A 16753-nucleotide genomic window follows, 5' to 3' on the forward strand; every position below is an offset into this window, starting at 1 on the left:
TATTTCGATGCTTTGGATTTTGTTAAGGGTTGCCTTATGGCCTAACATTTGGTCTATTCTGGAGAATGTTCCATGTGCGTTGGAAAAGAAAGTATACTCAGCTACTCTTGGGAAGAGTGCTCGGTGTATGTCTATGAGATCAAGTTGGTTGATTGTAGCATTTAGCTCTTCCGTGTCTTCGTTGAGCTTCTTTCTGGATGTTCTGTCCTTCACCAAAATTGGTGTGTTGAAGTCTCCTATTACTATTGTGGAGCTGTCTATCTCTCTTTTCAGTGCTGTTAGAGTTTATGTATTTTGGAGCCCTGTCGTTGGGTGCGTAAAAATTTATTATAGTTATGTCCTCCTGGTGTATTGACCCTTTAATTATTACATACTGTTCTTCCTTATCCTTAGTGGTAGATTTTACTTTAAAGTCTATTTTGTCAGAGATTAGTATTGCCACTCCTGCTCTTTTTTGAGTGTTGTTTGCTTGATATAGTTTTTTCCCTCCATTGAGTTTTACTTTGGGTCTTTAGTCTAAGGTGTGTCTCTTGTAGACAGCATATAGATGGATAGTGTTTTTCTATCCAATCTGCCACTCTCTGTGTCTTTATTGGTGCATTTAGTCCATTTACATTCAGCATAATTATTGACAGGTCTGAGTTTAGTGCTGTCATTTTGATGTCTTTTTTTGTATGTTGTTCACAGTTTCTTTGTTCTGCTTAAATTTTCTGTGCTGAGTCGTTTTTATGTATTTTCTTTTCATCTTTTTCATTGTTGTTGATTTTGTGTTTGATGAGTCTTTATATTTTTCTAGTTTTTTTATTTTGACTTGTAGGATTGTTAGTTTCCGCTGTGGTTACCTTAATATTTACCCCTATTTTTCTAAGTTTATACCACTCTTTTATTACTTTATATCACCTTGACTTCCTCACCATATGAAAAATCTACGTCTACATTTTTAAGTCCCTCTTTTTTGTTTTAATGTTGTCATCTTTTACATAATGACATCTGTTTCCCTATTTTCAGTGTTTTAGCTTTGATTTACTTTAGTGACTTCCCTATCTGGGTTGATATCTGGTTGCTCTGTCCTGTGTTCTAGTCTTGGGTTGTTATCTAATGTTATTGATTTTCTAATCGGAGGACTCCCTTTAGTGTTTCTTGTAATTTTGGTTCAATTTTTGCAAATTCCCTAAACTTCCATTTATCTGGAAATGTCCTAATTTTGCCAACATATTTTAGAGACAGTTTTGCTGGATATATAATTCTTTGCTGTCAGTTTTTTTCCTTCAAGGCTTTATATATGTCATCCCTTTGCCTTCTTGCCTGCATGGTTTCTGCTGAGTAGACAGAGCTTATTCTTACTGACTCTCCTTTGTAGATGACTTTTCATTTATCCCTAGTTGCTCTTAAAATTCTCTATCTTTGGTTTTGGCAAGTTTGATTATAATATGTCTTGGTGACTTTCTTTCCGGATCTACCTTATGTCGGGTTCGATAAGCATCTTGGATGGATATCTTGTCATCTTTCATGACATTCGGGAAGTTTTCTGCCAACAAATCTTCAACAATTCTGTATTTTCTGTTATTCCCTTCTGTTCTGGTACTCCAATTACTCGTAGTTTATTCCTTTTGATAGAGTCCCACAGAATTTTCAGGATTTTTAAAGATCTTTTTATGTGATTTTTCCTCAAATAAATTGGTGTCAAGTGCTTTATCTTCAGTCTCACTAATTCTGACTTCTGTTGCCTCAGTTCTGCTCCTATGACTTTCTATTGAGTTGTCTAATTCTGAAATTTTATTGTTAATCTTCTGGATTTCTGATTGCTGTCTCTCTATGGAGTCTTGCTGCCTATTAAATTTGTCATTATGCTCTTCTCTAATCTTTTTTAATTTCCTCTATTAGGTGTTCTACATTTTGCTCAATTTCTTTCCTAATTTCTTGAAGAGTTCTGTATATTAATCTTTTATATTCTGCCTCTGGTAATTCCAAGAAATTTTCCTCCTGTGGAAAATTTCTAGATTCTTTATTCTGGGAGCTTGCTGAAGCCATCATGGATTGCCTCTTTATGTGATTTGATATTGACCGTTACCTCAGAGCCATCAAGAAGTTATTATATTTATTTATTTTATGTTTGCTTACTGTGTCCTAGCTTATTGTTTTGTTTTGATATGCCCAAATATGCTGCTTGTATGAGCTAGTTTGATTATTAGCACCTTTGAAGCTCTAATGTCCTGTCACCAGGGGGTTAGAACTGTTTCTAGGTATGTGAGCTCAGGAGTCTACCCATTCGTCCTGTATGGATTCAGCTCAGGTGCCCAGGTAGACAGCCACCAAGTATGTGGTGTAGGCTCTCACTTACAGTCCTAGACAGGCATGGGTGATTGCTGTAGGCACAGGCATCTGGCTGCAGCAGGGGGACACACTCCGAGCAAGGCAGGGGGCTGATGGCCGCCCCTGAGTGTCCAGGAGGAAGGCATGTCCCTGTTCCCTAGAGCACGTAGGTTGGTGGGTTTTGCAGCCTGACTATAAGTACCTGATGCTGTTGGCTGTAAGGACTGGGGCACCTCTTATTCTTGGGCCCCTATCACCAGTGGCTACGTGGCATGGGTGGAGCCACCAGTCCTCTGGCCCCTGATGTCGGTAGATGAAGACCCTGCTTAATGGGTAGAGCAATGGCAAATGTCAAGAACCTGCCACTTCACAGCTGTAACAGTTGAAGTTAGAGTTCCGGTATATACCCTGTTGTACTGCAGTAATGAGGGCCTATGCTTTTGAAATGAGCCCACACAAGTCTATGCAGTAGGAAAGGCACCGAAAGTCCATAGATCCCTTATGCCTGTGCCTAGACAAAGGAGCTGTGCCTAGCCTGGGTTCCTGGCTTACGGGAGCTGGCAGTTTATTTTTTCCCGTTTGTTAATTTGTTCACTCTCCAAGGCAGGGAGAATGGCTCCTGGCGGGTGACGGATCCTACTTCCGGCCCAGGGGACATGGCAATTGCTGAAGCTGGTGTGGGACCCAGTGCAGAGTAGGGAGTGGTGACGTAAATGGGAGAGAAGTTTTTCCCTACGGGGGGTGTTTTTGATCCGCGCGGTAGGCCGTACTCACGTAGTTATCTTTTGCCGCTCCAGGGCTGCTTCTCACTAGTTCTGGGTGGCTGTGTAGACTCTCTGGCACTGGGTGTCTCCCGGTGTGGAAAACGCGCCTCCCATGCACCGCCATTTGCGTACTTGAAAGCGCACCCCCGAGGTGATCAGGCCTGAGGGGCTCAGGCTCTCGCTGGGTTAGGTCTGGCAACTCCTCACTGCTTCTGAACCATCTCTTCCCCCCCGCCACTCAGTCTGGTTCCTCAACTGTGCCTTTGATGTTTACGGCTCCCAGATTGCCATATATAATCAATTCACTTGTTTTTTCGGGTCTTTGTTGTAAGAGGACTCACTGGAAGCATCTGACTACTCCGCCATCCTCACTTCTAAGGAGAATTCTGGTTGTACTTCTTCAAAGACAGATTTACTCATTCTTCTGGTAGTCTACGGTATATTCAGTAATCTTTGCCTGCACCATAATTCAAAGGCATCAATTCTTCTTTGGTATTCCTCATCCAATGTCCAGCTTTAGCATGCATAAATTAGTACACTGCATTCATTTCCTACAAACTTTATGCTGTACTGTTTGTGGGGTTTAATTATCAAGTTTATTCCCTAAAAATATCATATACTTGGTCCTTATGATTGCCCATTTTGTTGCGTTTTTTGGAGATCTCTAATTCTGTATTATTTTTTATTATTTATTTTCCCGAGTATAGATACAAGTATTTATTTAATGCTCTTGCCTTTCCATCTGGAGTACTCCCTTGAGTAATACCTGCAAAGCTAGTCCGACACAGGCAAATTCACAGAGCTTCTGTTTGTTTGGGAATATCTTGATTTCTCTCGTTTTTGAATGACAGTTAATCTGGATAAAAAGTTCTTGGTTGGCAATAGTTTTCATTCAGTAGTTTATATATGTTGCTCCATTGTCTTCTGGCTTCTAGAGTTTCTAGCAAGAAATCTGCACTGATTCTTACGGAATACCCTTGGCATGTTATATTGTGTTTTTCTTTTGCTGCTTTCAGAATTCTTTCATCTTTGGTTTTCAAGAAGTTTATTAGCATATGTTGCAGAGTTGATCTTTGTGTGTTTCTTCTAATTGGAGTCTGTGTAGCTTCATATGTTTGCAGGCTTGGTTATCTGTTCAGGTCTGGAAAATTCTCACTAATTATCTCTTGGAAAATTGTTTCTATGCCTTTATTGTTGTCATTGTGCTCGGGGATTACAATAATTTGAATGTTGGATTTCTTTATTGACTCCCATATTTCCATTTGGGTTTGTTCAATTTTCTTTGTTCTTTTCTCTTGAGATTTGATATGTTTAGTTATTTTGTCTTCTAGTTCATTTATTCTATCTTCTGGCTGACTCTATTGTTGAGTGTTTCTCTTGCTTCTTCTAATTCAGTTGCTTTATTCTTCAGTTCCAGTAGTTGTGTTTTCTGATGTTTTTGGTTTCCTTGTTGAGTCTCTCATTTTGTTCCTCCATTTGTTTCCGGATCTCCATTAGTTTGTTTTCTGTGTGCTTTTTGCTTTCTTTAAACATATTTAGCACCACGGTCTGAAAATTTTCAACTTGTTCCATTAGTCTGGCCTCTATAGGAGAAATTTCTGCTTCTTCATGTTTTCCTTTTGCTTGGTCCTTCTTCTCTTGTTTTTTGTGTTACTACTTTTGATTGAATTTGGGCCATTTTGTTATATATTTTTTTAAATTTATTTTAAATTTCGTATTCTGGTTTCTGTGGGAAAATTTTCTGACTGGGCTCCCTGGTGGCGCAGTGGCCAAGCACCCAGCTGCCAACCAAAAGGCTGGGGCCCACACCCACGAGACACTCTGAGAGAGAAAGATACAGCAGCCTACCTCCACAAACACTCACAGCCCACTGGGCAGCTACACTCCACCCCACCAGGTCTCTATGAGTCAGAATCAACCCAGTGGCAGTGGGCCTGGTAGGTTCTCCTGTGAAGCACCAGAGAGCATTCTAATACTTAGGTTTTTTTCAGTGCTGATTCAGGATTTCTTGATGCTTGATCTCTGGAATTCAATACGCATGTGCTGGGGTGGGGTTGATTTAGCTGGTCATAGACACTGATGTAAGTGGTGGGGCTCGACTTTCCTGTGGTGAAGGTGGGGTCTCTCTACATCTTTCCCTCATGGGTGCCCCTGCACAGGCTCTCCTCATGGTGTCCCGAAGTATGCAGGGAGTTGTCCTCTGTGTTGTCTGTTTGTCCAAAGTATTCCTCTCGCCCTGCTGCCCTTGCAGTTCCTCCTGGTCCTAGTGCCCATCTGTCTTGGGCTGCAGCGAGATTCAGCAGCACTCTCTCGAAGCGCCATTGTCTCCCTTCATCCTCTTCCAATTCCGCAGCTTGTAAACTCCCGTGGCCAATCTGCGCTGCCTTAAAAAATCAGGCTACAGCTTCCTCAGATAGCTGCTTTTCTGTATTCCCTGTTTGGGGTGTTGCCCAGACCTGCCCCAAAATGGCTTCGATGAGCAAGTTCTCCAGAAGTTACCGGGCAGGTTTTCCCAGCTTCTGCGCCGTTCCAGCTCCACCTCTCTCCGACTTCTGGAATCACCCCAGCTCTCCAATACCCAGCCGCCAGCTAGAGTTCTAAGATCTCAGTCTGTATTTGTTTTTATTCATCGTTTAGTGTGTTAACTGCTGGAGGAGTAAATGGGCGCATCTACTTACTTCGCCATCTTGCTCCACCCTTCTCCCCACAGCTAATTCTGATGAGCAGTATAGATTACTAAAAACCATTATACACAAAACTGGTACTATTATTGTCTCCATCTTAAAAAGCAATAGCCTCAGACAGATTAAGTAGCTTACCAAGAAGATGCCCTTACACAAAGATTAAATTAAATTTTGTCATGTTTAACATAAAATAAACATTCAAAAAATATTCCTATATTACCATTTCTCTTTTAAAAAGCAAGCATGCTGAGGAAGACTTATATTTTTCACCTACTGAGAACTACTTAAACTACAGGAATTTCAAATGAGGAGGGGAATAAGGAGAGGGAGTGGAATGGAATGGGGTACAATACTTGAGAGCTTCAGACAGCCAAAGGCAAGGAGATGAGATGACAAATTTTACCCACTGGCATCTCTGCCTAAGGCCAGTAAAGGTATCTCTGAGCTAATGACTGCTGGGGCACAGAGCAGTACAGGATTCTGAATAGTTAGCCATACGATAAAAGCACATCTTAAAAAGATGTATCTAGCAATAGTATATAAGAGTGACTGGGGGGAGGAGATATTGAAGGCAGGAGAGAATTCTGAAAACCGCAAAAGAAAAACACAATATAACATACTAAGGGTCCTTCATAAGAATCAGTGCGGATTTCTCTTGTGGAGGCTCCGCAAGAGCCCAGGGTGAAACATGAAGGGTCTGCATAGGAGACAACAGCTGAAAAATGCTGCAGTCAAGGATATGAAAAGAAAGGGACACATACCAGAGGCACACTATGAAGGAGCAGACTTAGTGACTGCTGAAAGACTTCCTACATGAATCCGTCTGGGCGACCTGAGTATTTGGTTTCCCATTTCTACAAAGGTTAGCTAACTGCTGCTGTGGAAAGGTACACCCTCCATGATGCTATGTCACAGGAACTTACTTACCACTGTCTATGTGGCCACAGTAAGTAAATGCCTGATTGGGAAACTACTAGGCTTCTATTCTTTCACACTGTTTTTGTAAGTTCCTGCCATGGCTCTGAAATTCTTCCATCAAACTATTAAAGCTGTTGTGGCAGAGAAACCACAGAGCTAAACATTTTCACTCGGTCAACAAGTCTGTATTGAGCATCTATTATGTAGTTCCCTAAAGCTCACTGCAAAATCCACTTGTCCCCACCGCCTCATGACCACAACTGCTAAACCCATCGTTTGATTTTCCTTTGTCCTTTTCTAAAGTCAGTTTGCAGAAAAGGACAAACTCATACTACCTATATTTATAAGACATCATAAAAAAATACTATCTTTTAAAAAGTATACCACTACGTAATTGTTTAAGGGAAAAAAGTGCTACTGACATTAATAAAGGGTTGGATGGGTATATACCACCATATAATTAGAATGCTATAATTTTATCGAAAGTAATTTTTTTATTCTGTAAAAAGGTTATTTCTTTACAAGAGGGACACCTAGTGGCTAGATCCTAAAACAGGACTGGAGTTCTTAAATATTAGTTCATGCTACTGTTTAAGAATGGATATGGCTCTACTATCTAAATACCGCAAGTCTAGGATAAAGACACACACACAGAGGTAGAGTCCTGGGCCAAGAGGAAGAATCTGGGAAGTTAAGAACTCAGACTTCTAAGCTGATAATGGACAAAGGAATGCTAAGCAGGATGACTGGGTTGTTGAGAAATGAGAGGGTCAAGGCCGCTAAGGAGACAAACATGGGAAGATAGCTGTCACAGACTGAACTACATCTTCCAAAAATATGTGTCAGCTTGGCTAGACCATGATTCCCAATATTGTGTGGTTGACCTCCATTTTGTGATCTGATGTAGTTATCCTATGTGTTGTAAATCCTAACCTCTATGATATTAATGAGGCAGGATTAGAGGCAGTTATGTTAATGAGGCCGGACACAATCTATAGGATTAGGTTGTACCCAGAAGCTCCTAGACCAGGGGAAGATTGATGACAAGGACCTTCCCCCAGAACCGAAAGAGAGACAAAGCCTTCCCCAGGAGCTGGCACTCTGAAGTGGGACTTCTACCCTCCTAGACTGTGAGAGAATAAACTTCTGTTTGTTAAAGCCATCCACTTGCAGTACTTCTGTTACAGTAGCACTAGATAACTAAGACAGAGAGGAAGGCCAAAAGTTGAGTCCTTATCTGGGAAATGGGTGGTTAGTCCTGACCAAACAGTCCAAATCTGGAGTTAAGCTGAAGATATTACTGGCAGGGGTCCCTCAGTCCAATTCATCCTTCCAATTGACAAGCCTAAATAAATTCCCTACCTGTCGAATCCTTAGACCCAAATAGCCTGGAAAATAAAATATGGGACTTCTAGAACAAGGTAAGACATGTTATCCAAGTATAACCAGTACAGTCTGCAGGCTTGATTTTTATGGATTTCTGGTAACAAAACACTAACGTACAACTGAAAGAGAGTGGCAGCCATGGATTAAAAACACGGAATTTTATGATAGCATCAACATACTTTTCAAAGATGAAATTTTCAAGCCCATATCTATTACTAGGTTTTTAAAAAATATTTTTAAAAATGCATATAATTTATCTTTTAAATAGGCAATATATATACATGATATAAAATTCAAAAGGAAAGAAAAGGGTATAAAATTCCCATCCCTGTCCTCTTCCACTCAATTTCCCTCCTTGAAAGTAACCATTACCAATTTATTGTTCATCCTTCTAGAAATAGCACGTGTAATATGAGCTTATACATATGCAAATTACATTTTTTACATGGTGGGTGGTAGCATACAATTTATAAGGGTCCACATCCACCTTTATTCATTTAATATTTCTTTCAATCATTCTGTATTAGTTCATTTACAGCTGTCATATTCTTTTTTCACTATAAAGACATACCATAATATATTTAAGCAGTTCACTATTGACGGACATTTAGATTTTAACTAGTTTTTTGCTATGATATAAGCAAAGTTGCACTGAACATCCTGTACATATTTCATTTCCTACACAAATGGGTATATCTATCAGATAAATTCCTAGAAGTAGAATTGCTAGGTACACCAGTAACTATTATGTCTTCCTGATCCATGTCTTTCCCACTACTGATCTTAGCTTACTGATTAGTACCTTTTTACTGAAGCCAGCACTTATTTTAAACAATTAGGGCAACACGGCGTAGAAAAAAACTGAAGACTCTTCCAATACCACACATATAAAAGTTCTAGAGAAATACATAGGAGCTCTGGTGGCACAATGGTTAAGCACTGAACTGCTAACTGAAAGGTTACTGGTTCAAACCCACCAGCTGGTTTGCGGAAGATGTGTCAGTCTGCTTCCATAAAGATTGATAGCCTTGGTAACCCCATGAGGCTGTTCTATTCTGTCCCACAGGGTCACTATGAGTTGGAATCAACTCGACCGCAACGGGTTTGATTTGGTTTTTGGTTTAGAGAAACAGAATAAACACACCGAATTCACTAGGAGGTAAGAGAAATCTCCAGGGGACAAAAGGAAGCAGGAACTAGAAACCAGAGTGGTATGCTGGAGCTACACCTGCTCTGAAGGCATTTAGCAAAGTTGGTAACCAAGAGGCTTATGTTTCAACAACCATCGGGTGACGTGAGACAAGTCTAAGCTGGAAACTTCAAACTGAGATTGCTGCATAAAGCCAGGGAAAGGGTGAACCAGAAACATCTGTCCATTGGCAAAGGTCTGAGACAACAGGGGATTTGGGCTCTAAGGAGAGAAAAAGAAAAAAAAAAAGAAAAAAAAAAGGTTTCAATTGAGAATGCATAACTATAGATTCCTCAAATGGACTTGGGATTCAAATCATTACTATTAGCATAGCCTGAGAAACTTCAGGCTGAAAAATTAAAGAGGGTCTTAGATTGGTGCCATGGAGTATCTGGCATAAGCAAATGCATACCACTTTTCACATAAAGTCCAGATGAACTTGAGATCACAATCACATATTTGATAAGAACAAGGAAACAAGTCACCATAAGAAAGAGCAGAAACAGCAGAGAGTAGTATCAGATCCCAGGAACTTCAGATACTGGAATTTGAATAAAGAAAATTAAGTTTAAAATTTACACAGAAAATGTTTTAAATTATTTAAGGAAAAAAAAAAAAGGAGCTGAAAACACAAGAAAGAAAAAAAATTCTATCTGAAAGACCACATAGATTTAGGAAAGAAGCAGAACTTCTAGAAATGAAAAACAACTAAAGAAAAAACAAACTAAACACAAAACCCACTTAAGTGGATAGGTTAAAGACCGATTAGATTCAGCTGAGAGTAATCAGAGAGCTGGATGATATTGCTGAATAAATTACTCAGAATGTAGCAAAGACAAAGAAACGGAGAACGTGAGAGAGATTAAGAGATTGACATAATGCATTAGAATTTTCCAGAACTGTCATATTCAGAAAACGCAAAAAACTCAAGGAAGATAAACAGAAATCACACCAAGACACACATCAGAGTGAAAATGCAAGGAACTTGCAAAGACAAAAGTGAAGATCTCAAAAGCAACAGGAAAGAAAGACTACCTACCCATAAAACAACAGTGTTCTCAACAGGAACAAAAGAAGTGAAACACAGTGGTTAACATTTTCACAAAGTGCTGAAATAAATGTCAATTTATTTTTATTGTGGTGAAAATATATTCACCCTAACATTCGCCAGCAAAACAACTTCCACATTTACAACTCAATGACACTGATAATATTTTTCATGCTGGGCAGCCATTATCACCATCCTTTTCCAAAATATTCCACCACCATTAACATAAATTCAATGCCCACCAAACAAAAGCTTCTTCTTTCCCCCTCTCTTCCACCCTGGTAACCATTAAATAACCTTTGGTTTCTATATATTTGCTTATATATGTCAATTAAGAGATATGCAGCTAAACTATCATTAAAAAGTAAGGATGAGCTAGGATTCCATATATATGAAATTCTAGAACAAGCATAACTAACCTTCAGTGGAAAAAGTTAGAACAGTGGTTGCCTCTGGGGAAGGAGAAGATGATCAGGAAAAAGCTGTCAGGGGTGACGGTAACGTTTTATATATTCATAGGAGCTAGTTTATACAGGTGTATGCATTTGTCAAAACTCAGCAAATGTATACTTAAGATTTGTATATTTCACTACATGTAAATTTTACATCAAAAGGGAAAAAAAAACTGCAAACAACTACTGAACTCTAGTTAATGATATGCATGATGAAATACTCAGTGACAAGTGGAGTAATGTCTGCATTTACTTCAAAATATAACAAAAATAAGACGGGTTAATGGTTAGAAGGATAAACACGTGATAAAGCAAGCATAGTAAAATCTTAATGGAAGAATCTAGATGGTGGATATTCACTGTAAAATTCTTTCAACTTTGGCTTATGCTTATGATTTTCATAATAAAATACTGGGAAAAAATTTAAACAGACAAAACTAATCTATAAAGTTAGAAGTGAGAGACACTCAACCTGGGAGGAGGAGGTGATAGGTAACCCCATGGTAATGTTATCTTCCTTGACCTGAGTACACTAATGACTTGTGCACTTTTTTGTCTGTGTTGTATTTCAACTAAAAATGAGAAGGTAGAAAAAAATTTTTCAGACAAAAATTGAAAAAGCATATTCTTCATAAAACCCTCACTAAACGTACTTCAGGAAAATGATTCTAAAAGGAAGATCAAAGATTTACCAAAAAACAACAACAACAAAAATATTGGTACATATGCGGATATCTTGTAACTATTTTACTGACAGGAAAACTGAGGTACAGATACAAAGAAATTAAGGTCACTGAGCTAGTAAATAGCAGAGCTGGAATTTGAAACCAATGGATTTGGGTTCCAGAGAAAAACAAATTAATTGATTAGAAGAAACAGAGTTCATGACTATGCTGTTTAAATAAGCGAAGGACCGTGGTTCCTGTTGTTGATTTTAGGCACCTTCAAGTTGATTTCCGACTCATTTTGACCTCATGTGACAGAGCGGAACTGCCCCATAGGGCTTTCTAGGCTGTAAGCTTTATGGGAGTAGATTGCCAGGTCTTTTTCCCACAGAGCCACTAGGTGGGTTTGAATTGCCAATCTTTCGGTTAGCAGCCCAGCACTTACCCGCTGCACCACCAGGGCTCCTTATTTAATTCCTAGGGGGTAATAATAATATTTCCTAGTACATAACAAAAATTTCATTATCAACATCCCCAAATCTCTAAAACTTGAAGTTTTTTAAAATAATTCCTTTGTAGTAAAACCTGACTGAGCCTGTTTAAAGCTGCCAGTATACTGAATCGGCCTTACTCAAGCTCAACGGAGAACTTTTCGCCACTATACGTGCACACAAATGTCCATGAAAGCATCGTGCACATTTTTACCAAACAGGGTGAATTCTCCAATATGGAACCAGGGAATAATGTGCCATATCCCCAAGGATTCTGCATAAGCTAATGTAGACCTTTTACTAGTCATAGGACAATATTTACTACGTGCAAGGCACTTTTTTAGGTATTATTTCATTTAATCCCCTCACTAACACAGTAAATTAGATCTTTGCCAAGGTCACCTTATTTGTACTAAGTGGCAGAGGCAATATTCAAATCCAGATTCCCAACACCTTAACCATTTTTTTAACACAGGTTGAAAAATGCACTGAAAACTAGTCTCTTAGAAATAGACTACTGGGGGCGTGGGATTCCTTTCTTTGTAAAGATTTTACTTACCTCCTTCTAGCAAATACCACTATAATCATCTAAAACCTCTGCTCATTTTCATATAAATGAATGATAAAAGGGAGGTATCCTGAACAAAGTTCTTCATTCTTTTCCCTCAAGGACTTTTTATAACTTACATACTCTCTTTTAGTAATCAAAATCTGCAATTCTGATTCTGTCATACAATGTATCAATTATCTGGCCTAGGAAAAGATGTGAATCATCTATTCAGTAAGTATGCCTTCTATGTTCATCTAAATCGGCCGTTCTGAAAAAGAGACTGTTTTGTCCCCCAGGGGACAATGGGGACATCTGGCAATGTCTGAAGACATTTTCTGTTGTCATAACGTGTGTGTGTGTGTGTGTGTGTGTGCGCGCGCGCGCATGAGCATGCTACCAGCGTTTAGTCAGCAAAGGTTAGAGATGCTGCTAAACATCCTACAGTCACCCTACCCCCCTATTATCCAGCTCTAAATGTCAACAGGGCCAAAGCTGAGAAACCCTGATCTAAATCACTTATTAAACTGCTGACTGAATATGAACAAATACTGAGGCATACTAAAGAGATTCCAAGCTATCAACCAGCAATATTTTTTAAGTATAGCTATTCTGCTAGCTGAGAACGCACCTTAATGCATAATTATTCAGCTAACATATGAATACAAGTGTTTTAAAATGTATTTACTAGCAAAACAATGTTCTCAAACATAGCAATGATTGTAAGGATGGTACAGGATCGGGCAGTGTTTCATTCTGTTATACATAATGTCGCTGTGAGTTGGAGGTGACTCGATGGCACCTAACACCCATACCAAACCAAACCCACTGCCATTGACTCGATTCCAACTCAAACAGTTGCAAAAACACTTTCCATTTAGAAATAAGAATCAGCAATTTAATAATGAACTAATGGAATAATTCAGATATGTATTTGAATACTTTTTCCACTTAACCAACTCCCAAAATGGTTCTACGAATGAATGAGCACCTTACCACAACTGATTATAAGTCAAACTCTACACTTGAAGTTTGAAATATCACTCCAAAACATATGGGCAAATATTCCACATTTCAACAGCAATTAAATTAAAGCAAAATACCATTTCCACCTTTCAAGTTAGCAATGATTTGTTTTCAAATGAGACTACTCACTGCTAATGAAACCAGTTGCCATTGAGTCGATTCCAAATTATAGCAACCCTATGTGAGTCAGAACAGAACTGTTTTTTACAACACTGATTTTTCAGAAGTACACAAGGTCTTCTTCCAAGCCACCTCTGGGTGGACTTGAACCTCCAACATTTCAATTAGCAGCTAAGTGTGCAAACTATTTGCACCACCCAGAGACTCTAAGTGCTAATGAGGGATGTTTTAACAGGTATTCTCATGTACCGCATATGAAAGTGAAAACTGATACAACCCCAGTTTATTATTATTATTCTCATTTTACAGATGGGAAAACTGAGTCACAAAGAATTTAAGCTTACCTCAAGGTTACATAACTTGGAAAAAGTTGATGAGAAATCTGAACAGAGGTACAGTATTTTACTATATGTTGCAAAGAATTTTTTACATAGGATGTTCACAACTATATAAAATGCATCAAAAGAATTGGAAGACAAAGTTACAGATTAAAAGATTAGGTGAAAAAATTTGTAATGTATGTAACAAAGATATAAAAAACAGCAAGAGATATAAACAGACAAGTCTCTAGTAAAAATATCCCAAGAGCTCAGTCTCTCTAATAATCAAGGATGTGCAAAAAAAAGTTTAATAACATTCAATGAAAGTACAATTATAATTAAAACAAGTACTCTTGAACTTTTCTTGTGAGGGTACAAAATGGTCCTTTTTTTTGGAGGACAATTTGGAGTTTCTAGTCCTGGAAGCACAATGGTCAAGAATTCAGCTGCTAACCAAAAGGCTGGCAGTTTAAATCCACCAGCCGCTCCTTGGAAATCCTATGAGGAAGTTCCACTCTGTCCTACAGCGCCGGTATGAGATGGAATCGACCTGATGGCAATGGGTTTTTTTTTTTTAAATCAAAACTTTAAATGAATATACTCTCTGACCCAGGAATTCTACTTCTAGGACTTGATTCTACATAAAAAGTCACAAAAGCACACAATTTGTTCTAGGAAGTTTACTGCAACATTATTTGTAATAATTGAAAACTAGAAACAAGTTGAATGTTCACAATAAGAGAATTATAAGTTAGGATATATTTGTACTATAGAATATACTATTTGAAAATGGGGTAGAACCTGTACATCAATGTTCACTGCAGCACTTTTCACAATAGCCAAAAGGTGGAAACAAACAAAATGTCCATCAGCAGATAAGTGGTAAAATTTGATATATACACACAATGGAATACTACTCAGCCATAAAGAGAAATGAAGTCCCGATGCATGACACGACATAAATGAACCTTGAAAACATTATGCTGCGTGAAGTAAGTCAGTTGCAAAAGGACAAATACTGTACCATCTCACTTAAATGAAATAAGCACATATGTAAAAACCAAAGATTATTAGTGGTTCCCAGGGGTGGGAGGAAGGGAAAAAAGGGGAATTTTTTAATAGGGGCCACTGAGTTTATGTTAATGGTGGCAGAATTATTTGGAATAAGATAGGATAATACACTGTTAAATGGAGAAAAACTAGATGCAGAAAAAAGTGCGTATGCTTATTTATAGAAAAACTACTAGTAATGGATAATTTGGGGAGAGGGATGTCACTTTTCATGCTTTTGTTTGGATTTTTAATATTATGCTCCACTTTATTAATTGAAAAAGTAAAGAAAATATGAGTGTAAGGAAATATTAGAAAATTATATCAGTGGTCATCTCTAGATAGTGGCACCGCAGGTGTTATTTTTCCTTTTTAATGATGAGGATGTGTTATTATTACAACAGCCACTACATACTGATTCCTTCCTACATAGCAGTCACTTTCTAGGTGAGTTAATACACCAAAGGCCACAACTCCAAGAAAGCTATTATCAGCTTCATTGTTTAGATGAAAAAGGAGGCAAAGAAACTGACTCTAAAGCATTGTGTCAATTTCTTAGCCTAATGGGAAACCACTAAAATTTAAGAAAATCAACCCCTGATTAAATTCTTCAGTGAAAGACATAATGCAAGAAGTCCAATTTGCCACCCCAGAGACCTGGGATGCTCCCAAATAATGAAGAATATAAATTTGGGTTCTAAATCCAGAATATATACTGAATGTAATATTCTTGGAAAAACTCTCCCAGAAACAGTTATGAATCTCAAAAACAAACAAACAAACAAACAAACACACAAAACAAAAAAAACAAACTCTTTGCTGTTAAGTCAATTCTGACTCATAGCGACCCCACAGGACAGAGAACTGCCCCGCAGGGTTTCCAAGGAGTGCCTGGTGGATTCCAACTGCTGACCTTTTGGTTAGCAGCTGAGCACTTAACTACTGTGCCACCAGGGCTCCAAAATCTAAGAGTCCCTAGAGACACAAAAATATTATATTTGAGAATGTAAATTCTTTAGCTTTGAGAACTAAGCTCTGATGACAATCATTTTGAATTGTTTCCTTCAGAAAACACATTTTATATCTGATAAAGCACAAATCAGTTATCTTAAAATTCAAACAGCTCTTGTCAATTTCTAAATATGCCAGTTTCCAAATGCACAAAGGAACAGTCTCATATTTGATAAATGCAAGACATTATTTCACTTTTGGGAGCCAACCAGGAAAAAGATAAACCACTTCTATAAATATTTATAAGTCTTGAACATACGCAATAAATGGATAGCAACATCTTATAATAATACAACATCCTTTGAAAAGCTGGAACGTTTATTAGAACAATAATTCTGATGGTTCTGTCTTTTCAATTTATGGAGTAGTATAATTGGAAGGGAATCTCAGAGTTTACCTAGTCCAACAGGCTAATCATACAGGTGAGATCCAGAGAAGGGAAGTGATTTAGACCAGGTAAACTCTAAGATTCCCTTCCAATTATACTATTCCATAAACTGAAAAGACAGAGCCATCCAAATTGTTCAACGTCCCAGTAGTTACTCAGGCTGAAGGAGAATCAAATTTTCTAGCCCTCCATCCAGAATCTTGACTTCTGAAAGGTATTATCCAATAATTTAATTAGTTACTTAACAATACTTTGAGACGCTGCTCTCTGTGGTATTGGGGCCTTCTCATCCCAACACTTTCAGAAAGCAGCAAAGTAGACTATTTTCTTATCTCTCTCAGATTCATCATCAGAGTAAATGTTCTCAAAGTCCTGTTCTAC

General features: G+C 38.3%; 1 protein-coding gene across 1 annotated transcript in view; it reads right to left on the minus strand.

Moving 5' to 3' along the window:
• ZNHIT6 (zinc finger HIT-type containing 6) overlaps positions 1-16753 on the minus strand; it is a 73150-nt gene that overhangs the window by 45808 nt on the left and 10589 nt on the right. The window lies entirely within an intron of this gene.

This window comes from Trichechus manatus, unplaced genomic scaffold (genome assembly GCF_000243295.1).
Source record: "Trichechus manatus latirostris isolate Lorelei unplaced genomic scaffold, TriManLat1.0 scaffold00003, whole genome shotgun sequence".
Lineage (NCBI taxonomy): Eukaryota > Metazoa > Chordata > Mammalia > Sirenia > Trichechidae > Trichechus > Trichechus manatus.